Source organism: Microtus ochrogaster, chromosome 2 (genome assembly GCF_000317375.1).
Source record: "Microtus ochrogaster isolate Prairie Vole_2 chromosome 2, MicOch1.0, whole genome shotgun sequence".
In the NCBI taxonomy this organism is placed as follows: domain Eukaryota; kingdom Metazoa; phylum Chordata; class Mammalia; order Rodentia; family Cricetidae; genus Microtus; species Microtus ochrogaster.
The window spans coordinates 60,888,138-60,905,021 of record NC_022010.1 but is presented as its reverse complement, the minus strand read 5'-3'; the positions used below and the strand labels follow the sequence as shown (position 1 = coordinate 60,905,021).

At 36.7% G+C, this 16,884-nt stretch overlaps 1 protein-coding gene across 9 annotated transcripts in view; it reads left to right on the top strand.

The window, feature by feature from the left end:
* Window positions 1-16,884, top strand: part of Bbx (BBX, HMG-box containing) — a 248,788-nt gene that overhangs the window by 94,112 nt on the left and 137,792 nt on the right. For 8 of the 9 annotated variants that reach the window (XM_005345050.3, XM_026786253.1, XM_026786246.1 and 5 more), the window contains one exon: window positions 7,304-7,377. The gene's annotated coding sequence lies outside the window, so the exon portion shown is untranslated. Of the gene's footprint in view, window positions 1-7,303; window positions 7,573-16,884 lie in introns of all 9 variants that reach the window. The other variant, XM_026786238.1, reaches the window with a different exon arrangement.

Below are 16,884 nucleotides of genomic sequence, written 5' to 3'. Positions count from 1 at the left end.
CAGCCATCAACTTGCAGTATCTCTTCAGCTAGAGGTCTGGTCTTGTGGGTCTCTCCTCCATTTATACTGGAATGTTGACTGTCTTGATCTTGTTCATTCTGTATGCAGGTAACTGCAGCAGCTGTGAGTTTGTGGCTGAAATAACCATGTCCTGTTTATAAGACAATTTCAGAATCTTCCTCCCCATTTTCCATTTCTTTCATATCATCCTCATCCTCATTCTCCCTCTCCTCTCCTCTCCTCTCTTCCTTCTTCTCCTCTCCTCCGTATTCTCTGAACCTTTTAGGGTGATGAGGTGATAAAGATGTCTTATTTAGGACTGAGCTTTCGTCTCTCACCTCCTCTTTGTCTGTAGACCAGTTATAAGTTTCCACATTAATTGCTGACTACTTAAAAATGAGGTTATCTGACCAAAGTTAAGAGAAGCACCAATCTATGAATATAAACATAAATATTTAAAAAAACAGTTTGATAATATGGCTATTTAGGAAGACATCAGTAGTAAGTTTCCTCTAGGACCTGTGATTTCCCCAGCATGAGCCTTTGTCCAGGTTTACGGTACCAGGCATGAATTCCTTCCTATGGAGCAAGCCTCAAATCCAATCACAAAGTGATTGGTTACTCCCCTAATGGTCATGCCACTATTGTACCAGTGGGTGTATCATGACTGGCCAGTTGATATTGCAGTATGCAGGCTCTAGCATGGGTGAGACCATTGATGTCTTCCCCAGCATCCTGCCTAGCACCCTCTGCACTGTGAAAGTTAGCCAGCAGAGGCATTCCCTAGTAAATCCTAGCTTGATTTCTCTATGTCAACAATATGATTTTTTTAAATAAAAAATGCACCTTATTTAAACAAGATCACATAATTTTGATTATAACTTTGTATTTTAAAATTATCTGTATAATTTAATTTAGTAATAAAGGGAAATGAGAAAGACCAATGCCCTTTACTTTTTAGGACAGACCATTTCTTATTTAAAATAGCATACATTGCTGATTGCTTGACTTTCTTTTTTATCATGTGACTTTTGACTAATTTCTTAATAAGAAAAGAAATTGATGAAGTGAAAGCTGTCATGGGAACTCTTTCTTATGTCAAAGGACGAGGTCTTGGGTAGAAGTCAAGGTTTCACCAGTGGGATTCACTTGTAGAACCCTTCCTAAAGGTACAGGTGTGAATTCTTAGTGTGTGTCAGATGGTTTGGCTGAGATTACAGTAACAATTTACTTTCCTGCTTTGTGCTCAGTGCCGTAGAGCTAATGAGTTTCTGTAAAGTACCTGGTGGTTCCCTGTCAGTATTCCTGACATAGCTGTTGGTGAGTATGGTTTTATGCTCTTGCTAGAAGTGAAATTTAATCTGCCTGAAATGTGTAATTTCTCCTCTCTGAGAAGGTCAAAGGCACATTTGTACAATTCATAGGCACATAAAGTGGCATTCAGCGCCTCCCTGCCAAGCCATTTGTGTGGACTAATACCTGGTCATTTTCCACATCTACTTATAGGAACTATAGAAATTCATAGTTCTACTGTGTTCCTTGAAACAGTAATCTCATGGAAAATGATAATTATGATAAAATATTCATATTATCAAATTAGTTAATATATACTGAAATTGGTAGGAGTAAAAAGTGGCTACTTAGACTGGTCAGAATTAAACATATGCTGAAACCACTGAAATTAAAATAGGACCTACAGGGAAACACCATTTGAGAGAGTAGCAATTCATTCTGCATGCAGATTCTGAGAATATTTAAAGCAAACCTCAATGTTTTCACAGTGTTATTTCATTGGATGTTTTTCTATCTTCTGGTATTAACTCCATGATGAGATTACCAAGACAACGCTTATTGAGACTCATTGAATAGTAAACACTTTGCATTTATATCACCTCCTGACAGTTCTGAACATAAGGATGCTATGCCAGGCATTTATTTATTTATTTATTTATTTATTTATTTATTTATTTAGGAATAGAGAACCTGAGAGACTTTGGAATTGACCCACATTTGCATGATATGCCTCAGACTGCTAGACTGCTAGATTTAACATAGTTCTATGCAAGTGGCCGTACCCTGCCATTTAGGAGATTTTGGGCACAAGAAAAGATTGTTTTCTTATTTGTCTACATTTCATGTTCTACTTTCTGATGTGGGAATTTTGCTGTAGTCAGGTCTGCCTTCTATGTCTTCTAACATGTCTCGCAAGCCATGCTTCTAGTATTGAACACTATTGCTCATCCTTCCCCTCTTCCACTCTCTTCCACCCTCTCTGACTGCCACCTCTACTTCAGATTCTCCTTTTATCCATCTCCTGCATAGCATAGCAGTCACTGTGTGCATACCAACTGGTGTGTGTGTGCACATGCGTGTGTGCACTCTCATGTACACGTGTTTGCATATGTGTGCACTTGCTTGTGTGGGTGTTACCAAGGTGGCTAGGCTAGCTGATAAGTGCGCACCAGGGTTCCCTGGTGCTTCTGCTTCCCTAGTAGTACTAGAATTATAAGTCTCTTTTCCAAAGCTTGACTTCTTCGACTTGAATTCAAGTTCTTATGCCTGCAAAACAAGCATTTTACTGGCTGAGCTATCTCCCTAGCTGACATTCTAACTTTGAAATAAAATTGTTTGCTTACCATGTTATTATTTACTATCTATTACTATATTATTGTGTGACTTTTCTGTGTGCATAATTTATCAGCTATATCATCAGTATGACTGTTATGCATTTTATGCTAACACATAGTAATAGATCATTAATTTCTTAAACAGTGGGAGATTACTCTTCTGTTCACAGATGAGTAAGTAGAAGATAGTTTTTAAAACACAATTTTGTAATTGGTACAAAATTGCCATTTATTTCTTATGGCATTTCTGGAGGGCACTATTAGACAGTGAATGTAGTATTTTGCCAATACTAGCTAATATTTTCTGGAAACTTTTTGTAAAGTAAAGAAATGGACAGTTTTTGTAATTCCTGATAGATGTAGGGGGAACTTGTTTGCTTTTATTCTCATTTTTAGTGTTTCTTAGTGGAAAAGGTCTGGGTTATTAGGAAATGCTAGGGGATGGGAAGGTGACAAGATCAGATTTGCATGTTCTTTTATTATTATTATTATTTTTTTTTTTGGTTTTTCGAGACAGGGTTTCTCTGTAGCTTTGGAGCCTGTCCTGGAACTCCCTTGGTAGACCAGGCTGGCCTCGAACTCACAGAGATCTGCCTGCCTCTGCCTCCCAAGTGCTGGGATTACAGGTGTGCGCCACCACCGCCCGGCTTGCATGTTCTTTTAAAAGATTTCCATTCTTAGTATAGCTGACATTTGTAATGCCAGTTGAAAGCTGGTGCCTGGCCATAAATGCTTGTGAAATAGTTGTGGTTTAGACTTCAACTATAAAAAGACAGGTAGGCAGTAGTAACTGAAGGGGTTTATTTATTCTTTCTCCTCATGCATGCACACACATACATGTGTCCTGGAGATAATCTCTCTCCTTATAAAGATATTTTATTTCAGTGAATGGTTTAGCTGGAGATCAGTGCATGCCTTTTCTAGTTCTGGTTTGTGGTAGACCACAGTGACCCGAGGTATACTATTCATTGGCTAAAACTGCACAGCAGTGGCCCTAACAACCTCACTCTACAAAACCGTGGAATGCATCAAATGCTGTGATTCAGGAAGTTAGAAGAGTATATAGAATAGGGGGAAACACATGTACAGGACAGGGGAAACTTTTTAAAAAATAAACATGAATATATGTTACAAACATGAAAAATAGAGTTTGTATTTCATTTCACCTATAAACATGCAGTGTATATGTAAAGGAGTAAATTGAAGAAAACAAATTTTATTTGTGTAAAAACTTAAGACAAGAAGTGTCTTTTAAAGAAAATCTGTGTTGAAAATAAAGATTGGAGTACATATATTGTTTGGAAACTGGTGGATGCTAAGCAGATTTAGTGACTGGTAGGCACTAGAACTCTTAGATTGTAGAGTGGGCTTGTTTTGGCTATTAGAGATTATAGTGACTCAGTAGAGTTTTTGTCTCTTTCAAATCAGAAACATCATTGGACGTAATAATTCAAAAACCTGATGCTTCATAGTCGTCCTTTATCCTTTTCCATGTGTAAAAACTTGAGTTTTCTGTTTTCAGGAGCTTGGAAAAAAATGTTTCCTTTTGTACCAGGTTGACTCTATTGTTCTTGAGCTATATAAATGGAGAGGCCTCTCATCGTGCATTCTATCATGCACAGCCATTTCTTTTAATTTGAGTATAATTGTTCCTTAGCAAATAATTGCAGTCCAGAATGACTTTTATTGAACTTGATTGAATTAGGGGTATGTATGAGAATGAGTTGGTTAGCGTAATCTATTATCCAGAGAATTGATGAAAACATCAGAAAAGCAGTCATTCATGGGGAATAAATATGCTTCTGGGTAAGTGGGCGCATAGTTTCCTTGGGATCCTTTCCGCACTGACTGAGTAGTAGCAACACGGGGGTGCATAGTACAATTATGGCTTAGAAGTTTTTTGTTTTGTTTTGTTTTTTGATACTATACCTTTGAATACTATGCTGGACATTAACACTAATTAGAGGTCTGTCTCAAGGTAAGAAGTGAGACCTCACATTTTCTAGTATCACAGGATTTTCAATGCACAGTTCCCCAAGGGCTGGACTGTGCAGGATATTTCATCAGTTGATTAAGCTATCCTTAGGATAGGTTTGTCACTTGCGCTGTTTGTGATAAGAGGTGAATAATATATATTTAATAGACGGTGTTTTCACTTGCCATGATAGCTTCTCAGAGCATATCGATGTTAAGATGTGTTATATCAGGGTTGCCCTGGTAGGCAAAATCTTGGGTGTGGAGCAGAGGTCTTGGAAGTGGAAGGGACACCCATTGACACCATGGGAGCTGACCATGGAAAAAGAATTCTGAGGTTCTGTGGGGGTGAGTAGGCTTGAAAGGAAGCCGAAGTAGGACTCAGAAAACACAGGTAGATACTTGGTTGTTCAAACAATAACCTACTTAGGCTTTGAACTAAAGGTACATTCAAATCACCATTGGGTTCGCTTGTATGAGGGCTAATGTCCCCCACCCTCCCTCTTTCTGTGTGTGTGTGTGTGTAGGTCAGAGGATGATTTGTGTGAATCTCTTCTTTCAACATGTGGGTCCTGTAGATGCGACTGAGGTCTTCTGACTTTGGTGCCTTTTATATGAGCTATTTTTCTGATTATAGATTTTTTAAAAATAGTATTTTAAAATAATTTTTATATCTTATGAAAATATAGACTTTTATACCACTTATTTGTTCAGTTTTGGAGACTGTTACGTTTACTTCCTAAAACAGACATTTATTTTGGATATATTCATGTATATCTAAATCATTCATTCTTTTATATATATATATTATATGAGAATATATATAACACATATAACATTGCTGTTATACATATACATATAATATCTTCTTTGTAGTTAGCTTAAAAATAACTGGCTTTCCCACTCCCAGCATTCCCTAGTTATTTGTCTATGGATTGGAGCCCGGGAACTTTCTCTTTCTTAGCATGTCCCTCAATGTTTAAGTTTAGGTCTCTTTTAGGTAGCCATGTTGGGTGTAGCTTCCCTAACATTTCTAGGAGACACACTCTCACTACAAGCTTCCTGTTCCTCTGGTTCTTAAAATATTTCCATTCTTTCTTCCACAGTGGTCCTTGAGCCTTAGGTACAGGAATTGTGTTATAGATATATCAACTGAGACTGGGAACCCCAAACTCAGTTGGTTTCTGCATTTTTATCAGTTTTACATTTCTGTAATGGTCTCTCTCAAAAAGAGAGATTTCTTTGTAGGTGAGAACTACCCTTATCTGTGGATATATGAGGATAAATACTTAGAATGTAGTTAGGAATTATGGTGGTTTTATCCAATAGCAAGGAGTCAGCTCTAAGATCATCATATGCATACAGGTTGCATCATATAGAGTGAACATGTTGTGTTTGTATATTTAGGAATATATGTCTGTGTATAGTAATAATTAAAAAGAGGCCATTAATTTGAGATAGAACAACGGATGGTGAATAGAAGGGGTTGAAGGATGGGAAATGATATAATATTTTAATTAAAAATATGCCAGGCAGTGGTGGCAGAAGCCTGTAATCCCAGCACTCGGGAGGCAGAAGCAGGTGGATCTCTGTGAGTTCGAGGCATCCTGGTCTACAAGAGCTAGCTCCAGGACAGGTACCAAAGCTACACAGAGAAACCTTGTCTCTAAAAACAAACAAACAAATAAAAATATTATTAAAAATGACTGATTTAAAAATTTTAGCCTTATTATTTTCAAATATCTGGAGATGACTCAGTAGTATCTGGTGTGAAAATATGAGATCATTTAATGTTCATTATTTCCTCTGCTAATAGCAGTGACAATCATCAATTTCTGACTGAATAACTTCATTGAATTATAGCACATTTTTGATATTTGATTGAAGAGCCGTATTTTACATATCCAAGTTGACTGATTAAGAATAAAGCAAAAAACATTTAGATAAGTCATAAAATAACTGATTAAGGAGCTCTAAGTCAGTAATTAATATTCAATATGTATAGCATCTTTCCTTTTTAGTTGAGTATGGATTTATTACCACTGAAGCAAGCTAGAAATTGTTTCAGAAAGAACATGAAATAACTGATTCTTAAACAGAATATGATTTCAGAATATGTCTGTACTTCTGTTTAATTTCTGTATCATTTGACTTAATGTTTTGTTGCTATTTGACTATCTTCCATTTCCTTAGTTATTTTATAGTTAGAAAAAATTTTTTTGTCCCGTTTGATCTGTACCCCTTACTCTTCGCTGTTTTCTTTTTTGTCCATTTGTATCACTTTATTTCATTTATTATGTTTAAAGAAATCAAAGATAGTACCACAGAATTCAAGTTTCTCTAGCTGAGTTGGGCCAAAAAAAAGTAACTTGAATTTAGTGTGAATGTCAAATTCACAGTTTCCTACCTAGCAGGAGGTTTGTCTGTAAATGTCCATTTCATTTTAGCCAAAGTTGGGGAATTGATTGCCTATAATTCTGAGTCTAGGTAACTTGACTCTGCCTTGAGTAATTGTAGGGACTGTCTTTTTAGTATTAAAGTCAATGATAAACAGTTTCGGTCATTTTCTCTAAAAACCAGTGGTTAGCAAAGGGATATTTGACCTTTTATCTGGGATTATTTGGCCAAAGGAGATGTGTGGTCTTTGTTTGAAAGGTCTTTGTGGCTCTCATTTTAACCACTTTGCTATGTGTCTCCCACAGAATCCTGCTGCATCACAGAAGCCGGAAGTTCTGATGTTCCATTGAAATCACAATGGAAAGTCTTGACTTGACTGGTAAGAGCTGCTCTGGACATGCATCTTCCTTATATACCTGGAAGCAGTGAGGCAGTCAAGAACCATGTGCTATCAGAGCTGGTCTCAGCCTTTTCCCATTCGATGGATTCACCTTCCATATTGATCCGGGAAGTGTGACCCTTGTACAATTTCTCATGTCAGTGTTTTTGTGTGTAGCATTTTAATCTTCATCAAGTAAGTTAAACTTCTTATAGAATCATGAATTTTAACTTTGCAAAATCTCTTGTTTCATTACAGCTTGCGTTATTGGTACAAGTCAATCTGTTGAAGTTCGACATAAATTGCACACCTAACAGATACCTAAGTGGTTAATCTGTCTTGAAGCAACTTCTCATATAGTATTAACCCTAGGTAAAAGATGAACCAGCAGCCATTATTACCTAATGACAATAATATACAAGTGTGTGGCTGTACCACTTAAAGTACGAAAATACTTAATGAAGAAAGGTTGGGGCTTGTAAAATAATGTACACATGAAAAATTGTATCATCCTTCGAAACACAATCTGTCCTTTTGTACAAAGCTTATTTTTTAAACTTTTGCTTTAGAAAAGAAGTTCTTTATCAGCTTTAAAATATAACAATAATACTTTAAAGTTAGTTTTAGTAATAATGATATTGTAGTTTTCCCAGTTTTGAAATAGAGTATATGATTAGTGATACATGAATATTGTGTGGTGAATAGATGTTTTAAGGTTATAGAAATTAGTGTGAATTAACATAACCAAGTATATTACATAGTCCTATCACAGCTTTTAAGAAAGATACTTACTTAACTTTCCAGAATTTTTTCCTATTCTAAAACATTTTTGTAGCCTATTAAATGTCTAAAATAATTACATCTACTTTAGTCTTTGAGGAAGTATATTACTGGATGTTACTCTTATGCTGGAGCATAAGTATATTGCTTCTATTCTTTTGAATGTCATTGGGTATAATACCTAGTAAAAGCATATAATTTTATTTAATATATATTTATTGTAAGCACATTTAAACACCAACAAAATCTTAACATGATTAAGAGCAGGCTTTTGTTATTGTTTTTCCTCTACACTGTACCATCTTTTAAGGTTTCATTTTTACTGATATAAATTCTGGCTTTGAGAAGGCCAGTCTGAACACAAGCTTTTACTGAGTTAGTAGGCTACAATATGGGATATTTGACAGTTGATCGGAAAATGTTCTGTATGTTTTTTATTGCTAATCCAAAGGAGAATTTAGGGAGGCCTAAAGAAAAATTTGTGTCAGCGAGTCTCTTACATATAAGAGCATATGTAAAAAATAAGGCAGGACATTTTATTTTACCTATTCAGAAAACTAAGCCATAAATAGGCCATTTTATAACAAGTTTGACAAAGTAGTCACGTGACCTTTGATTTATGAATGAACTAATTTTTTGCAATAAAAGTATGTTACAATGACTCTAAATAGAAATAGACAGAAATTTAAATTGTTGATAAAGTTTAAGGTGAAACTTATATTTATATGTGTGTTTATATACATCTTAAATACATCATAAATATAGTAATAAGAATCAGAAAAGATGACATACAAAATCAAGAGTAATCTAGGAATTGACAATGGATGTCAGGGTCTAGTAAATTGAGAAACATCGGTCAGCTTAGACAAAGTTATGTTTCGTTATCACGTGTCTTAGCCAGTGTTGTATTACTGCGAAGAGACATTATGACCATGATACTTTTATATAAAAGAGAGCATTTAATTGGGGGCTTGCTTGTAGTTTCAGTGTCCATTCGCATTATAGCAGGGAGCATGGCAACACACCGGAAGACATGGTGCCAGAGAAGTAGTTGAGAGTTAAACCAGCAGGCAGCAGGAAAAGAGAATGACTTTGGAATTGGCAGGGCACCTGAAACCTCAAAGTCCACCCCTAATGATGCATCTCCCCGACAAGGCCACGCCTCCTAGTCCTTTCAGATACTTCTACTCCCTGAGCATTCAAACAAATGAACCTGTGGGAACCGTTTTTATTCAAACCACCACATGGAGTTCCCAAATTTTCATGGTATGTTAGGGTAAAAGTTATTTTCCTTTTTTGTTCACAGTCATAGCTACTCATGCTCTTTATTCAGGGAACGAAACTGAAGGAGCATTACCTTGTGAGACACAACCTTAAGGTTGAAAGAACAGCGATTGTAGATTCATAGCTTTAAAATGACTGTGGAGTGATCTCTGCCATTGTCTTTCATATTTCATTGCCCCAAACAGATGACTTGGTCAAAAATGTTTATCTGGGAGTGGCTTTGGAAGTGGAGTAGGATCAGGTGGGACAGTTTGCCTGTATGTTCAAAATAACCCTCTTCTGCTTTTATTTAGTGAGACTGAATGTACTTAGGTTTAAAATTACAATAGGCTTAAAATTCCAAGCGGCCCTTCAATAGGTGCATGTGTTTAACATAAATTACCTGAGCACAAGTCCATTTGTTATGTGGAATACTATCTCTGCCTAGTTTTAAGAAATGAATAGTTGACATGATTACTAATTCCTTTTTGTATGTTTATTTTTCTTTGTAGTGTAGTCTCCTAGAAATAGCCCTGTAGACCAGGCTGGCCTCGAACTCACAGATCTGCCTTCCTCTGCTCCCTGAGTGCTAGGACTAAAGACGTGCACTGTTGCCACCCAGCTACTAGTTCTTTTATGTTTGAACTTTAGACCTTTGCCCATCACTTTCTCACATGCACATATAACTGAGATTATTGTCTAATAAGTAGTTTGGAAATGAACAAGTAGTGCTGTAGACTGGACTATCTGCAGTTTGTATATAGAATTGGGAAAGGAAAATATGCTCATAATAGTTTATGACTTAAGTTTTATATGTTATTAAAGCTTCTTTTCAAGTAAGGGATTCAAATATGTAGCCTAGGCTGATCTTGAATTCATGATCCTCCTGCCTCAGCCTCCCAAATGCTGAAATTAAAGGTATGCACCATCTCCTCTGCCCCCCCCCGAACTTTATCTGTACTGCTGATATACAAAGAGAGAAAGGAAATGAATACTTTATTTTTTTCACTGTAATTATTTTGCAGATGGTATTATAGCCAAATGCCTCTTGATTCTTAAACTCAATTTCAAGAATAATTTTAGTGGTGAAGAATGCAAACCATGGAGGGAGCTGTTTCTTATACTAAAGAATGAAATGCAAACACAAAGTTTTCTAAGTTATTTAATTCATAAATAAGAAATCTGGTTAATTGTGGTCCCAGATTCTACAAACAGTTTAGGTACCTTTGTGTTAGGAGACATTTGAAGTTGCCGAGTTTATAATTTTATGCTATGAAATCATTGTATATGATAATGAGATTACTGTAAGAGAAGATATTAAATCTAAGAACTTGAAAAACAAAGAACCAAACAGAGGAATTACATCCCTATAAAAATGACTACCCTGTGTATTCATTGCTACCTAGCAATAGCAACAAATATTTGAAAATTTAGGTTGAAGAACAAGAGAATAATGGTTCTATTTACTCTCTTGTCAAAAAATTTCTATTTTTTTTTTCAAGGCGACATTCTTTTACTTTGTAAAACAGTTGAGAACCCAAACAGCTAATTGGCATATATTCAAGGCTTAGATAAAGAGAAAAAAAGTTGTGTATGTGAAGTAATACAGTAGAAATCAAAGAACCTTAAATCACGTCTGTCCATCTGCCTTTTCTCCTTCGTGTCCTTTTCCCTCTTTGCTGATGATGGCTGTGTTAGCTGTTTTTCTTATCACTGACGAAATGCTGTCTGGAAACTGCTCAAGGGGAAGAGCTTGTTTTTGGTTCCTGGTTTAAAGAATATAGTCCATCATGGTAGGGAAGGCATGACATCTGGGCTCCACTGGTTATATCTCACTGGCCCAGTTTACAGAGGAAGTGTGGGCCACAGCTAGGCCCTGTCTCCTTAAGGTTCCATAGCCCCCCAAAATGGCACTGCCAGCTGGGGACCACATATTTAGTACATGGGCCTTGAGACATTTCACATCAAACTAAAGTAACAGTTAAATAATAGTAGTTTGAAGCCCTCAAGTGTTAGTCTAGATGCCACCCACTGAGTATGGAGGGCTCCTTTTTACTATGTGATAGTACACTTTTTCTGTTACACGCATCAAATGGATTGTCACTTAGGATTAGTTGTAAGTGGTACATTGCTTGTTGTATATTAATATAGCATTTTTTTTTGCTGTTGGTTGGTTTTCCTGATAGATGTTTGTGAATATTTTCTGTATCCCTAGAATAATTTCAACTTCTGTTGATTTGACATCAGTCTGAAATGAAATATAATCAGAGAGTAATAGACCATTGAGTTAAACACTTCCTATGCAAAATAACTTTAATTTGTAAGATTTTTCAGTTAATTTTTGTATTTATAAACTACAGGGTAAGCTGAGAGCAGTGATATTATTCTGTAGATGTCACTTTAATGGTTAAGAAGCAGTTTTGCTTCTTTGTCTTCTTTTGATTTGTTTCCTATAAAAGCTTTTTATTTCTGAAATGATTCAAACTTGAGAAGAGAGCGATCGGGAAAGAGGGAGCTAGACAAATGAGGTAGACATGTGTTTTGAAGAGCATACCCCAGTGATCTGACTTCTCACTAGTCCCCACAGGTTCTGTAGCTGTTCAGTAGTCCCACACTGGGGACATAACGCCATTATCCAGTTGGTCTTCAGGGTATTTTATAGATCTAACTGTAGCAATATGAAAACTGTAATTTTCTATCTCAGAATTCCTGTGCATTTCAATATAAATTATGTATTACTATGTTAACTGAACACTATACTAACATATAAATTTAGTATTGTATATTCTACACATGTAGTGCTCTTCAAGTAGTTAAGAGGCTTAAGCTTATATTAGGGAGTCTGCATGGCTGTGGTACTATAACCTGCAAACAATGCCTATCATGTGGAAGTTGCTCTGGTAACATTTGGCAGATTAGTATTATCCAAATTCACATTCTGTTTAATAATGTATTCCATTAAATTTAATGTCAATAAGCACCAAATCATTATTATATATTATATTTTATAAATAATATAGTATAATGTTAGTATGTAATTTATTTTATATTTGCATATTTAATTTTTCACCAGCTGAACTCAAGAAGGAGGAGTATTCTTGAAATTCAACGTTTTTCTATGCCTTTAAGTTTACATTTGACCCTATAATCAATAAATGTTAGTGGTTCTGAGAAATTAAAATGAATAGCAGAACAACTGTAGGTACCTTGGCTCATTTTTCATGAACTCTTAATCAGCAAGTGTTAGGATGTGCTAGCTTCCTAACAAATTACTCTCTGACTTAGCTGTGGACTTGCAAGTGGAACACATGTGAAAGTTGCAGTATTAATACTGTTAGTTTACTTTGGGCTATATGTCAAAAAAGGTTGACTGGATTTGGCATTTACTTTGTACTCTAGGGTATTTTTAGGCTGCCTGTTCTCAAAATGATCTGTAAAGATGATAGTTAACAATATTGTCCATTGACTTTATATTGAGTTTTATAACTTGAGGTTTTTTTCCTATTACTTGAGTTTGCAGTTTTACCTCCCCACTAATTAGTCATATATGACTAATTTTAAAGGGGGAATTATGCAGTTATTTAATTTTTCTTTAACACTGATGTGAGGTCCTTAGTACCTTCTCATGATAAGAACATTTTCACTTTGTGTTTTAAAGTCCTAGACATTGTTATAGACACTGGATGCACAGATTTCTTGAAAACCTGGGTGTAGAGGGTTGGCTTGTGTTTAGAGTTTAGCTACTATTATGTGGTGAACAGTGTCCTTCTGAATTTTGCTGCCCTACTTATAATGAAGAATTATCAAATAAGAGACAATAAAACCTACACTGTGTGAGAAATATGTGCAGAGTTGTATATACTGCTCTGTGTACCTAAGTGTCACCTAGATAGACATGTGCCTGATACTCTGCTTTCACAGGATTGTTGGTGTTGCAGATCATCAAGTAGGTATATTGTAGAGGAATCAGTAAAGGTTTGATATCAGCTGTCACTGTCAACCCCAGTAATGCCAGACCTCTTCCTATAGCAATTACTTTATTGAGCAGTTGAAGGACAGAAACACACAGGAGGACTCTTTCAGTTCATTTGGTGAAGTGAACATTTAAATGGATGAAAAGTTTCAGGTCTGAGGTTTAGTTTTTTTCAGTTACAGTGATAACATTGCCCTTTTCTTTTTGTATTTTCAATTAGATTAAAAAGTAATGGGTACTCCAATAGTATTTTATGTGTACTTCATTTTGTTGGTTTCCACCCACCCCCTTTTCCTGTTGTCATTTTTCCCACCTAGCATTCACCCATCTACTTTGTTAGTTGTCTTCCCCAACTTCCTTCCTTATGCATCTGTCTTTTCTTCTAGTCACTTGGGCCCCTTTCTAATTTTATCTTTTATCTAGTATATTATTTACTCACGCCTGTATACCTGTGTTAAGAGACACTGCCTTTCTTTATTCGTTTTGAGACTGATTCAGTATTTAGAAAACATGAGGTAAATCTTTCCAATAAGATTGTTATAATAGATCCCGTTGCTAGTGAAGGTGTTCCACTCTGACTGTCTGTCCGTCCATCCATCTGATTTGAGTTTCTAAGTGCCTCTATACTTTAGATTGTTTTCTTTTGAGTGCTTATAAATACATATCCTTGTTTGAGCCCGAGAGATGGCCTAGTGGAGTGCTTATGGGGCAAGTCTGAGGACCTGAGTTTGGTGCACACTTAGAATGCCGCACTGGGGAGCCAGAGATGGGAATTCTTGATGTTTCCTAGCCAAACAACATGACCTAATCAGTAAGGTAGTGAGGTTCCAAGATGACAAATGGCCCTAACTCGAGAAAAAAAAAACAAAAAACAAAAACCAACACTGGAGGTTGGCCTCACTCACACACACACACACACACACACACACACACACACACACACACTGAGCAGACCTGCATACACATGTGTTCACGTGAATGTGAACCTACATGCACACATAGTTTTATAGATTGCCAGCTGCATAATACTCACTACTGCTTCTTGAAATTTAATAGGCATAGGCAGAAACAACAACTTACCATTATATGGATCACATTTTTGTGTTTTGTTTCTGAGCTTTAGGATAATTTTTAAAATCATGTGTTTGTTCTTATTACCGAAGGACCCCAGACTAACCAATCTGAACTCACCTGGTCAGTATTAACAGACCTGACATCCTGAATCCCACTTAGAGATTTCAGTGACCTCTTTACAAAGGAATGTTATCAATTGTATTTTCTCAGGTGCTGAAGGTGTCCCTGGAAGGTTCTGGAAACCTTGTGATATAGGATCTAGGTGAAGGACATAGGTCATTGGGGGACTCTCCTTGGGGACTGTATCTTAACCCTAACCTTTTTTCCCCTCTGTGATTCCTGGCTACCCAGAGGTAAGCAGCCTCTTTGGCCCCACACTCTCGCCACTGATATTCGGCCGTGCTTCAGGCACAAAGCAGTGGTTAGAGGTGACCTCAGAAACCTTAGACCTAGAGTGAATACTTCCTCTTGAACTGTCTTTCTTAGGTGCTTGCCATGATAAAGGGTCTGACTAACACAAGGAAATAAAGAGAAGCTTAGAAGGTTAAATTAGATGCCTTGTGTCAGTTGGCTAGGATATTGGGTGAATTTAAAACAGGGAACTTTGGTGAAATACCAGATGTAAGAGATCTTAAAAGAATGCCAGGGTAAGTTTATTCTTTCCCCTCCAAAGGTAGACAAACCACTGTACAGTTTTAAGCAAATGACATTGATGGGATTGAGCAGAAAAGAAGTAAGGACTGGAAAAATTGGTTTGGGGACTTTGGTACTGTCTTTGTTCAGGAGAAATCTGTTCTGTGTTGTTGTAATGACACTGTCACATTATGAAGTCTGGATATAACTTGAGATATTCAAATCAAGTAAGCCTTTATCAAATCTATGGGTTAGAAATTAAAGAGAACTTGCTGTGGGAGGGGTTGTTTGTGGTGCTGGAGAATCAAACCTAGGGCTTTGTATATTGTTAGTTGAGCACAGTACCACTGAGCTGCATCCCCCAGCTTGATATTTAATTTCAAGGACTTCTTCAGTGAAAATGTTTTTGAAACATTTAGTGGTTGCTACTGTTCAGTTCTATCTCTCTCCATCTCTGTTTCCCCCTCTTTTTGCCCCCCCCCATCTCTGTGTATGTGTGAGTGTATTTAGTTATTGTAAAGTTAGCCTTCACCATTTCTCAAATCTGAATTCCAGGTCTCTCACCTGAACAAACTTAAAATTAGTAACCTATAGAACTTGGCTATAGACAGAACTTGTTTTGAGGGTGTAGAGGGCTAATGTTTTACAGAGAAAGGTGATGGCAGCAAAAGTTGTTGCAGAAAAAGGAGAGGCATTGTTCTGGATAGATTGGATTGGCAGTGGAGAGAAGCTAGCCATGAGGCTGTGTTTAGAATGTTATTTTAATTTTGTTGTTGTTGTTTTGAGACAAAGTCTTACTGTGTGCCTTCTCATGATTCGACCACATCAGCCTCCCGAGTGCTGGGATTATAAATATGTACCTTCATGCCTGGTGGGTGTAATTGTAAATTTGAGATGAGCTTGGAAGAGATTCAGAAAGAAACTAAGGCATAACATTAGGGAAAGCTGGGGTTGAAGCTTTGAAAACTGGTAGAAGTGTATACTATATCTAAAAACAGACAATGGCAAGACTTAATTGTTTATAAAGGAAAGCAAAACAAAGTCGTAGGCCACAGGAAAACGAGTATATGACTAGACTAGGGAAGGCAGAAAAGCGAGTAGATGGATAGTGAGAAAAATCTAAATGCTAAAGTCTTTAGGCTTTATCTATGGATAAGGAAGTTTGGAGACAATGGTTTTCATCAGCTAGAGAAGCTAGCGCCGTATGCTGTTGAGTGCCAGTCTTCATAAAATAATCTATGGGTACTTAGAAATTCACTCTCAGGGAAACTAGAACCTGTTATCTGTAAAGGTAATTTTGATCTTTCTCTTGGATGCTGCCTTCGACTGTTTCAAATCAAGGCTTATCCAGGTCTTAATATCATTGCCTCACATGCACTGCAGTGACTTCGAATGTCACCGGTAAGCATGCGTCCTAAATGCTTCACCCACAGGACTTACATTATTATACTTGGCATCGCAAGGAGGTGAATAGTGGGTTCCTGTCATCGCCAGTTTTTCTTTTACACAAAGTGTAGTAATACCTTACGTAAAGTCTACTCTTAATAAAATTCCTTTTGAAAACTCTTCACCTGTATGTGCAGTTTCTGGGCTCTGAGGCAGATAAGGAGTCACCTGTTTTCACCTGCAGATGATGGTGGCAAGAGTATAAAAGATGCACTCCAGGTAGTAACAGTGTCTGTAACAGTGGTAATCGCGCTTTTATTTACACTTTATATGCTGAGTTCTCAGGCCGTGTGTGTGTGTGTGTGTGTGTGTGTGTGTGTGTGTGTGTGTGTGTGTTA